Below are 12,140 nucleotides of genomic sequence, written 5' to 3'. Positions count from 1 at the left end.
GTTTCTCCAGGCTCTGGTTATGAGCATGGGTGGGGGCCATGCCTGCTCCCTGATATCAGCTGTCGTGGTTCTAGGCCTCCTCGGTGTGACGAGCATGAGACTAGAAGTCTGTACACAGCTCGTTTACACACCACACTCAACTGCGCCTGTGCACAACCATCGTTACCTGCATCGTGTAAATAGGAGTTCATACAGCCAGCTCCACTCCGGTCCCTGACCGTGGGCCATCCAGCCTCTCCTTGCTCATCTGCAGCTTCCCACTACAGCACGAGCCTGGCTTTCATCATCACAGATATGTGAGGGGAGGTTTATTACGAGAATTGACTTAGTTATGGAGGCCAAGAAACCCCGTGATGTGTTATCTGCAGACTGAGAATCAAGACAGACGGTGGTACAGTTCAGTCCGAGTCCACAGGTCTGAGAGCCAGGCAGCCAATGGTGTAACCCCTAGTCAGAAGCCAAAAGCCTAAGAGCAGGCAGTGGGTAGAGGCAGAGGGAATAATACAAGACCTGGAATCCAAAGAACCAAGAACTTGGAGATCTGATGTCCAGAGACAGGAGAAGACAGGAGAAGACAGATAGCCCAGACTCTGGAAGATAACGAAGCCGATTCATCCTTCCTCCAGCTTTTCGTGCTGCCGAGTGCTCCGTGAACCTAGCTGTGCCTGCTCACAGGGTGAGGGGCCTTCTGTTCTCAGTCCACTGCGTCGAGTGTCAGTGTTTCCCAGAAACACTTCACAGACACCCAGAGATAATATCCGGCCTGCTATCTAGTTATCCCGTAGCCAATCAAGTTGACATAAAATTAAGTATCGTGACATATCTTGTAGTTTCAGAATTGGTGACCCCTAACCCTGTGGGAAGCAGTGTCACCCACCTGACCTCAGTGCCAATGTGTACATTTCCTTCTGGCCACGGTATTGCTTCGTTGACTCGTTTCTAATGCACTCAGGGAGATTGTTTCTAGCTTTGTAATACATTTGGACAATTGAGTCACATTCTACATTCTTTCCATTATAAAATCTGTATACTTTTTTTTTTGGGGGGGGGAGGTTTTTGCTATAGGGCTCATGCGCTCACCAGACAGACAGAGAGACAGAGAGATAGAAAGTGAGAAATCACCCCCCAGGGGGGATGGCCATGCCACAATCCCTTCTCCTCCATTCTCCTCTCAGGATCTTGGGCACGCACGCACATGTGCCCGGTGTGAGTTTTAAGCCACCGGGTCTGGGACGCGAACCGCGGTCGACTACGTGGGAGTCCAGTGACATAGCTATTACACTAATTGCTGGTCCCTGTATATGTATTTTTTTCATTAAATTCTATTTTTATTTCTTCTGTGAGTGAAAGAGACAGAGGGGCATCCCCCGATTGCAGCCCCCACACTGCAATCCACCCCCAGCCCAAGCTGGCCCCAGATGGCAGTTTGTGTGCGCACCTGCTGTGCCCTGGAGAGCTTCAGATGAGAAGCCGGGACCTTCCCGTGTGGCTCAGCCCTGCGGTGTCCCGTGACCGCGGCGCTGCCTCTGGCCCCAACCTGCCTAATCACTGAAGGGTAGCATGATTGCTTTCAAAGTTTGGTAACTTTCAGTAAAGTTATTAGAGTATTGTGGAAGTTGTGTAAACCTAAGTTTTCAGCTCATCTGGTCAAGCACCTGGACCTGTGATGGCTAAGACGTGGTAGCACTTTAAGAAACTGCCAAAATGTCTTCGAAAGACTTTTAGCAATGCCACCAGTAATAAATGGGAGCTCGTGTTGCTCCACATACTGGCCCAAGCTGACACTGTCAGGTTTCAGTCCTGTGTGTTGTTCGGTCTTGCTTGGGCTCTTCATCATATAGTAGTTATGCAGTGTTTCCTCACTGTTTCAAATGCAGTCGTCTCGTGATGTGACTCTGAGCATCTTTTCATTTTGAAGCTGAAATCAGAAGTAACCCAGAGTCTATCAAATAACGGTATTTTATGACAGATTGGATTCATGAAGGATTTCATAAACACTTTGAGTGTGATTTGGATCTAAAAAGATTTTATTACATCATATAACTAATAAAATGCTTTAAAATCATGCAGGAGTCACCTCTCAACACCACGCCATGTGTTTTGTAAAATCCTCCTTACTCTCTGCCTAGAGTCCACGACATTGCTAAATATTCTGACATGAGGAGCATGATCCTCATCCGTCATTCCTTTTTTTTTTAAAAGAGGTTTTTCTATAGGATGTGTGTGCTTGCCAGAAAGACAGAGAGAGACAGAGCGACAGAAAGTGAGAAATCACCCCCCAGGGGGAATGGCCATGCCACAATCCCTTCTCCTCCATTCTCTTCTCGGGATCTTGGACATGCATGCATGCCTGGCGTGAGTTTAAGCCACCACGTCCAGGACTTGAACCGCAGTCAGCTACATGAGAGTCCAGCAACATAGCCATTCCGCCAACTGTTGGTCCCCATCCTTCCTTTTGTGGGCAGTGAGTCAAGCATCTAGCCAGTAGTTGATCTCCAAGGATCATATGAGTCCTCAGCCATAGAGGAAAGTACTCTAAGAGCTGCCAATTACTTGAGAGAATGCACAAATGCGCTCATGTCCAGAGGAGACAAATGAATAAATTGTATTTTCCATTTTTTTCCTAGTAACCCTGGTATCAAGTAGATAAGTTGAGTAAAAAGTTTATGAGAAAAAGACTTCAAGTGGGTAATAAGGAGTGGGAGAGAGGGGGTCAAGGGAAAACAAAAACATTTAGTAGAAACAAAATCAAGTTATCTGTTGATGATGATATATATGGTAATATTTTTGACCTGCATTGTATTCGTTGCTGGAAAAGACCATTTTGTACACTGTAATGATGTACGGTGATTAAATGTTAATTCAAAAATTATAAAACAATAAGACTTCAAAAGTTAGCCCACGTAGTCAACTGCGGTTCGCGTCCCGGACCCGATGGCTTAAAACTCACGCCAGGCGCGTGTGCGTGTGTGCCTAAGATCCCGAGAGGAGAACGGAGGAGAAGGGATTGCGGCGTGGTCATCCCCTCTGGATAACGGTATTTTATGACAGATTGGATTCATGAAGGATTTCATAAACACTTTGAGTGTGATTTGGATCTAAAAAGATTTTATTACATCATATAACTAATAAAATGCTTTAAAATCATGCAGGAGTCACCTCTCAACACCACGCCATGTGTTTTGTAAAATCCTCCTTACTCTCTGCCTAGAGTCCACGACATTGCTAAATATTCTGACATGAGGAGCATGATCCTCATCCGTCATTCCTTTTTTTTTTAAAAGAGGTTTTTCTATAGGATGTGTGTGCTTGCCAGAAAGACAGAGAGAGACAGAGCGACAGAAAGTGAGAAATCTCCACCCCCACCCCCCCCGGGAGGGAGGATGGCCACGCTGCAATCCCTTCTCCTCCATTCTCTTCTCGGGATCTTGGACATGCATGCATGCCTGGCGTGAGTTTAAGCCACCACGTCCAGGACTTGAACCGCAGTCAGCTACATGAGAGTCCAGCAACATAGCCATTCCGCCAACTGTTGGTCCCCATCCTTCCTTTTGTGGGCAGTGAGTCAAGCATCTAGCCAGTAGTTGATCTCCAAGGATCATATGAGTCCTCAGCCATAGAGGAAAGTACTCTAAGAGCTGCCAATTACTTGAGAGAATGCACAAATGCGCTCATGTCCAGAGGAGACAAATGAATAAATTGTATTTTCCATTTTTTTCCTAGTAACCCTGGTATCAAGTAGATAAGTTGAGTAAAAAGTTTATGAGAAAAAGACTTCAAGTGGGTAATAAGGAGTGGGAGAGAGGGGGTCAAGGGAAAACAAAAACATTTAGTAGAAACAAAATCAAGTTATCTGTTGATGATGATATATATGGTAATATTTTTGACCTGCATTGTATTCGTTGCTGGAAAAGACCATTTTGTACACTGTAATGATGTACGGTGATTAAATGTTAATTCAAAAATTATAAAACAATAAGACTTCAAAAGTTAGCCCACGTAGTCAACTGCGGTTCGCGTCCCGGACCCGATGGCTTAAAACTCACGCCAGGCGCGTGTGCGTGTGTGCCTAAGATCCCGAGAGGAGAACGGAGGAGAAGGGATTGCGGCGTGGTCATCCCCTCTGGGGGGGTGATTTCTTGCTTTCTGTCTCTCTGTCTCTCTCTGTCTGTCTGGCAAGTGCACGCACCCTATAACAAAAACCTCTCCAAAAAATAAACAAATAAATAAAAAGTTAGAGGCCTAAAAATAGAAATATTTCTGAAATTACTGAGAATTATATGGTAAAAAAGCTTAATTTTTAGCTGAAAACATTTTTTAAAATTGCACAAATATTTTTATTTCACAATAAAAATATTTTGATGGAAATTTTAGATCGCTGGAGGATAATTTTGCCAACCCTTCTCACTGGCATTACATAAAACTAAATTACATTAAATGATGTCATTGTAAATGGGTTGGAGTGTTTGTTTATTGTTATTTGGATGTCTCTGCTAAATCTCCATAGTTAATAATCTTATTAATAATTGGGTCGTGTGGCCTTTTATAGAAGGACTACAGATATTCTTTGGAAGAAATGTTTTCTTCTCTTTTTGCAGCCATGTTCTATTAGTGATTGTAACATAATGCATGACAATGAAAAGGTTGGTTTTTCTAATTTGTGGCTGATTTTTCCCCTAAAATTTGATCTCATAATTATATCACACCCAAAAAGATAGTTCATTTTACTGACACAACACCCATTAGGAATAAGCTGAAAAAAAAAAAAAAGACCATGAGAAAAGACATTACAATAACTTGAAATGTTTTTACAGCTGCCAATATCATGCCATTCCTTCACAAAATCCCTCTTACTCATATGCAAGGCAGTAACCTCAGGAACTATTAGGGAAGTCTGTTTCTTTGAGCTGGATAATTAAATGCCAAGAAAACTCACCACTCAATATGTAATTCACTCAACGTCTTGTTGTTTGAAGGAGCCAGTGTTCATACATAGGATGGATTGAATTCCTAACGACATCTGGCATGAGCAGTGGACTGGGCCCTCACCATAATAGCATTACAGTCATGGTCAGAATGACAGCGAAACGGATGGATGGAGCTGGCCTCTAACAGAGCAGATTCATGACTACAGCATAATGAATCAGAACGCTATAACCTCCGGTCACATACACCCTGGCCTGTTGCTCCCTACAAGCTCTGTCAGGGGATACGGAGTAAATTTCTGTTGTCAGATCTAATGGTGAAAGATTCTGGCTTCTAACTTACTGGGAGAGCAAAGTAGAATTTCCATTCCAATAGTCTGGATCAAAACATGTCCTGATCGCTGTGGTCAATTTATCCTGTCACTTAATTAAACCCAAAGCATTGCAAATCATGTCAGTAAGCAAAAGAGAGACTGCTTCTTCAACCTTGAAACCAGTCCTTGAGACAAATATCGTCTACAGTTGGTGAAGTTCGAGGCTATGCATTCAAAGAGGCTTTTTTCTAGGACTTATTTAATGGGTTAAACAGGGATTAAAGTAAATGGCAAGCAAAGTCACAGTAAAGAGTTACAACAGAAATCAAAATGCAAGAGAAATTCATGCCAAGTGATGAAAAGTGAAATTCTCAGCACAGAAGCTCTTCCACACAATGAAAAGCACTCCGTCAGGGAAAGTGCACCGGCTCATATTACTTGAACTTTTCTTAAGTTGGAAAAGTTAGCTAGAAAGTTTTCTGAGTGAGGGCATTTAGGTACAGAAAATACATTCACTTAACATTTTTGGGAGCTTTTTATTGAATTAATTCGTTTATTTTCAGTATGTCCCTTTCCTTTTACTCCAATAAATACAAGTTTAACCAAAACCCAGAAAGACTGAAAAGAGAATGACCATATTGTGGGCTTTGTGGATGACAATGCATCACACTTACGTGTATTCCAATTAATATTTGTTTGCTATATTGAATGTTCTCCTCATCCACATACCGTCATCCTTTAGGCCACCCTAAGTTCTACAGACTTCTACAGAGAGAATTGCAACTGAGCTCGTGCGTGCAAGCACTTGGAGGTGTCTCTGTTAGAGGCACTGCGTGAGTGGCCCTACACTGCCTGCACTTCCCGCTTGCTCCTGGAGTTAGGAAGGCGTGATGCGAGGCCTCGAGAGAGTAGCTGTTTCCCGATGACGTGTATTTGTCATGGAAACGCACATCGACGCCGTGGGGAGTCCAGGGCACTGAGAGTGAGGGCACACTGCTACAGCATGGGGCGCACTCTGTATTTTAAAACATTGGAACTGTAACTCGGGCATTTGTTGATGGCTAATTTGCATCAGTTCCACTAGAAGGAAATCATTCAGGAGGAATTGCAAAATGTTACAGAGTTGAGAAGTGAACACTTGGGCTTTAGCATCCTACAAGCTGCTCTGCGACACACATTTTGGGGAAATGCTGTAACTAAGGAGAGGGAGAGACCTCTCCTGACCCTTTTCCAATCAGTTAAAATTACTCACTGCGTAGATTTCAGGCTGTGGAAAAGAATGGCTAGATGGGTCTAAATATGTCAAGACTACACCTTTTGTTATTGCTGTTTTTCTTTAAGATTTTTGTCATGAGGTGCATTCACTTGCTGGAGAGAGACGGAAACAGGGAGAGGGAGAGTGAGAAATCATCCCCGCTGTGGGATGGCCATGCCACAATCCCTTCTCTTCCATTCTCCTCTTGGGATTTTGGGCACAAATGCACACATTCCTGGTGTATTTTTCAAGCCACCTGGCCCAGGACTCAAACCACAGAGATGGTCATGTGGGATCCAGTGCCTTAACTGCCACACACCACCTGTTGACCCCTACACCTTGGTTTTTATTTCAGTCAGCAAACACAGAGCATCAAAGCATTCAACAGTTGAAAACATTTGGAGGAGATTTTGTAACTAATGACATAAAAGGAGTTGCATAAAGTGTTTCTAAGATATTCTGAAAAACCTTTTTATCCACCAGGATACACAGGATTTTTTTCTTTTTCTTTTTTTTTTTTTTTTGAGTGGTTTTCGCTATAGGGTGCGTGCACTCACCAGACAGACAGAGACATAGAGACAGAAAGCGAGAAATCACCCTCCAGGGGGGATAGTCACGCCACAATCCCTTCTCCATTCTCTTCTCGGGATCTTGGGCACGCACGCACACGCGCCCGGCGTGAGTTTTAAGCCACCGGGTCCGGGACGCGAACCACAGTCTACTACATGGGAGTCCAGCGACACAACCATTACTCTAAGTGCTGGTTCTCAATACACAGTTTTTTAAATCAATTATTTTTGTAATCAAAACGATATAAGCATCTCGAAGGTGTTCCAAGGTTTCCTGAGTAGTATATTCAACTGCTAGATTGTGCTATCACTGTAAGAGTTCTGTGTGGAAGGAAAAGTCTCCTTTCACATGTATGCATAATTTTAAGATGAAGGTAAAGGCTGACAGAAAGACACTTTTTGCATATTGTGGTTATAATTTAACTTCATGTACGGCAATTTCAAGATCCAGAAAATTCTCAGCCTTATGGACAGGTGGGCAAACCATCCCTTTTTTTAGGGGAAAAAGCTACTTCCTGAGTCATTTATCCACACTAACCCATCAGATGAAAGACTGTATTAAGGCAGTTTATATTTGATGACTTCATCTAATCTCGGCCAATGTTTTTCAGCAATTCAAACTTTATTTAGAAAATATTATGTACTTTAGGAAAATGTTAAGTATGAATATATATTAAGACAGGAAGATGTTACTCTTGGTTGCATTTTTAAAAACAGTGACAGCTGCTTGGGCCCCAGGTATCTCCATTACCGAAGGCCTTTCTCCACAGTGACTGAGGAAAGTTGAGCTGGATCTCGCCGGTTCAGGGGTGTTTCTAAGAAGCAGAGCCACAGTTTCGTGAGAAAGAAGTTCCACTTCATGGCCACAGAACTGGTATCAATACCCAAGCATTAACTAAGCCATCTTCATTCAGAAGAAGTGCTTTTACTTGGCATTTTAAATTTACCTCTTTTGTTTTGACAGAATTCTAACCTTTTTCCCTTAAAGCAAATTTTTTCTCAACTCCTTTTAAAGTTTTGATTTGTTAAAGCTAAAACTGCTTTTCTTGAAATTAAAAAATGCATTAAAAAATACCTATTTAATGACCTCAGTAAGCTATATAGCCCCAGCTAGGTGCTACTTAATAGTACGTTCATCCTACTCACTGAGTTTTATGCCTAAAATCAGACATGTGTTCACAGATATGCGTCTATTAACTGCACTTTCTGTTGAGAGTATATAGAGTAATTAAGATCTTTCGTGAATCAATAAAATGTGGGGGAGCAAAAGGCATGGAAAGCAACTGTAGATACCAGAGACAGTGTGGGAGGAGGGTAGGAAATGGCAACGGGCAGGAGGGAGGCTATCGAGAGGGGAAGTATCAAGGGGGAGCAAAAAAAAAAGAAGCAAAATATATAAGACACAAGAAATGGAAAATTATTCGTTGATGATAACATGTATGGTAATATCCTTGAGCTAATATACAGTGTATTCTGGATGGGAAAAATTGATTTTTGTATGCTGTAATAATGTACAGTGAATGAATGTAAAATAAATACATTTAAAAAAAATTAGGGACCAACAGTTGGCATAATGGCTATGTCGCTAGACTCACATGTAGTGGACCACGGTTCCAGTCCTGGACCCAGTGACTTAAACTCATGCCGGGCGCATGTGCGTTTGTGCCCAAGATCCCGAGAGGAGAATGGAGGAGAAGGGATTGCGGTGTGGTCATCACCGCTGGGGGATGATTTCTCACTTTCTGTCTTTCTGTCTCTCTCTGTCTCTCTGGTGAGCGCACGTGCCCTATAGCAAAAATCTCTCAAAAAAATAAATAAATAAAAATGAATCTATTTCTTTTAAGGAGATAATTATATATTTACACTCTGAAGGATCACCTTTTCATTTCATCGAGTAAAGGAGGTGCTACTGTACTTTAAGCACTTAGAACGGTGCCTGAAAAATATTCACTAAGCCTTTGCTGAGGGAATAATACATGTATAAAATGTCTATGTAATTTCAAAGCATTTTTATTTCCAGTTAGCATCTTTAAAACGAGTCTTACGATATGATTTGAAAGGCTACATTTGCAATAATTATGTAGTAAGCTTTGGAATGTTATTGGTGCTAAAATGTGTTTAAAACTGCAAAAGAAAATGCATGTGGATAGTGCTTCTCTATTTGAAAATCATAGTTTTGTTCTTTCAGTTTCCTTTTCATGGACCTGATATTCTAGGAGAAAAAGGCAGGTAAACACTATATATAAGTAAATAAGTAGATAAAAGCAATGTTGAATAGTTTTCAGAGTGATGAAAATAGTGAAATCTCATATGTGACATGGAGGTTCTGGAGGGACACTGAGGCCCCTGCAGAAGTCAGTCAGCCACCGCTGGGGAGACTGCTGGGCCCGTTCCAGCATCACTGTGTCTTAAAAAGACAGTCCGCATGTTAGGTAAGCTTGTTTAGATGTGAATTATAAAGTCATTGGCTGTGAATTCAAGTTAATGAACTAAGAATGATATTAAATTTTGTCTCTTTATACAGACACACGCATAAAATGAGATTACGTATTGATCCATTGATACACGGCAACCAGACCTCGTGGGAATCTACCCCACGTTTTCCTTGGAGCACCGGTTCCATATCAGTAACTCGGTGTTTAGGGTGACTTTACAGAACATAACTACCGGAAATAATGAGAAACGACCATGTAACCGAGTGGCAGAGTGGAAGTCCCAAGACTCTGGAAGGGAGCGTTGATGAAACGAAGTCTTCAAAGGGAAGCAGCACAGGGCCCAGAATCCAGGTGGTGGGGAAAGACCCAGTCACATAGCTGATCGCCAGTGACCCCAAGGGACAGGGCCGCCAACATAGCTGGGTGCAAACGGGGCTGGGTCTGCAGGCAGCGCTGTCTTGTGACTCACAGGTCCTGGCAGTCTTGCCCTCATAGGCTCCATAGAAGATGTTAAAAATTTCAGGAACCAGCAGTTAGTGTAATGGCTATGTAGCTGGACTCCCACGTAGTAGACCGCGGTTCGCGTCCTGGACCCGGTGGCTTAAACCCACACAGGGTGCGTGCATGCCCAAGATCCCGAGAGGAGAATGGAGGAGAAGGGATTGTGGCGTGACCATCCCCCCTGGGGGGTGATTTCTCACTTTCTGTCTCTATGTCTCTCTCTGTCTGTCTGGCGAGCGCACGCACCCTATAGTAGAAAAACAAAACAAAACAAAACAGAAAACCTCTCAAAAAATTTTATTTTGTGGCTTTTGACAAGTGGTTTAGTGGTTAAGATGTTGGACTCCCACATGGCCAAAGTTCAAGTCCCAGACTCAGTGGTTTAAAAATCATGCTGCGTGCATGCTCAAAACCCTGAGAGGAAAATGGAGAAGGGATTGCAGAATGGCCATCCTCCCAGGTGGGTGACTTCTCACTTTCTCTGTCGCTGTCTCTCTCTGGTAAACACATGTACCCGGTGGCAAAAAAATACCTGTAAAAAAAAAGAATAAAAAACATATTTAGTGTACAAGTGAATGCAGTAATATTAGACATTAAAATATATTCTTTAACTTAAAAGTTCTCATTTGTCTTCTAATTAAACAAAAATTAAAACATTTTAGTGAACTCCTAAAGGTACTGTGGGCCCCAGTATCTCTGCTTCATGGGTAAGTTGTCTTCTATGTAGATACCTGGGCAATTACAATAAAAAATATTTGATTATCTCTCAGTTTTCTCAGTGTTCAGAGACAAGATTACTGCAGAGAATGAGATGAGTTGTTCATAAAAAATGTCCTTTGAGTTACAATTTAGAAATACGAATTGGAGCTTGTCAAGATCTTAAAAAAAGCTGCAAATTTAAGATCTTCCATTTTCACGATTATTGTGTTTCTCCCCTACCAGCGTTGGTGTGGGAGCTGAGGGAGAATGTGGGATTCATTCGGGCTAGATTTTACAAGAGACATTGGGCAGGACTGAGCATGCCAGCACCAGGGAGAGATGAATAAGGAGCGTGCCCCGCTGGCTGGGCCAGCAAGGGGAGGACAAAGACAGAAGGAGCCTGACCGCGTGGAACAACATGCAGTGTCTATAAACTGTATTTAATTTCTCCAGGTTGTGTTTCACATGGGCTTTTCGAGCAATTACTCCAAATGGTTTTGGAGAATAAGAAAGTGAATGAGCTGTAAATGATCGTGAGAATGAAAGATACCAAGAGACTGGTGGTGGAGGAATTCCACTTGCAGTAGATGGTTCCAACGGAGTGGCAATGAAGGTCATTCATGTGAGGACTTTCAGGGCTGTGGCCCAGAGAGGAGGGTAGAAATTGGACTGAGACGCAAGGAGCCAAAAAATTGGTGCATACAGGGAGGATTGCCAGAAAACAGGGGTATAGCAAGAAAACAGATTCTGTTATTCTAGGATTGTTTAATTTGTTCTTGAGTGTGTGCGTGTGTGCGTGTGTTTCCTTTGTATTTCACCAACCTTACTGGTAAATAGCAGAGCAGCAGCAAATATAAGCAAGAAAAGCAGCATCCCTGTGTCTGCCTCCGGGTCTTGTGTTGCTGGGAAAGCAGGGTAGTGAGCAAAGAGCACTGCAGAGGCCGTGGGAGAGAAAACGCTCCCTGGGAATAGCCAGGTTTCTGCCAGGACCAGGAAAGGAGGAGAGGATATAATGAAAGTTAGAGGACGCACAACTGGATTGCAATGAGAAGAGTTTCAGGCGAAAGGCTTGATCTGAAGATTAGCAGAGGAGACATAAAATGAGTTTGGAGGAAAATAATATGGTGAACTTAGAGTAGGCATGCAGAAAAGAATTTGTTCCTGGAATTTACATTTTTAGGGGTAGTCAAGGATAAAGACAACGAGAAATATTCAGTTTTTATCGCAGATTGAAATCTGTGGCATAAAGACAGGGCTATTACTGCAGCGTGTCTGGTCATCAATTTTTGGAACTATAAGAAATTTGTTTTTCTTAGGCTTGTTTATTCCTAGGTCAAAATATGAAAGGACCAGAACCCACTAGATTCCCAAGGAAGCAGAAGCAGACGCCCAAAGCACTTGCCCAAATGTTAATGGTATTCTCCAAGTGCTATTTTTGGCTC

Source organism: Tupaia chinensis, unplaced genomic scaffold, assembly GCF_000334495.1.
Source record: "Tupaia chinensis unplaced genomic scaffold, TupChi_1.0 Scaffold000578_2, whole genome shotgun sequence".
NCBI lineage: Eukaryota > Metazoa > Chordata > Mammalia > Scandentia > Tupaiidae > Tupaia > Tupaia belangeri.
This window is presented reverse-complemented; position numbering follows the sequence as displayed.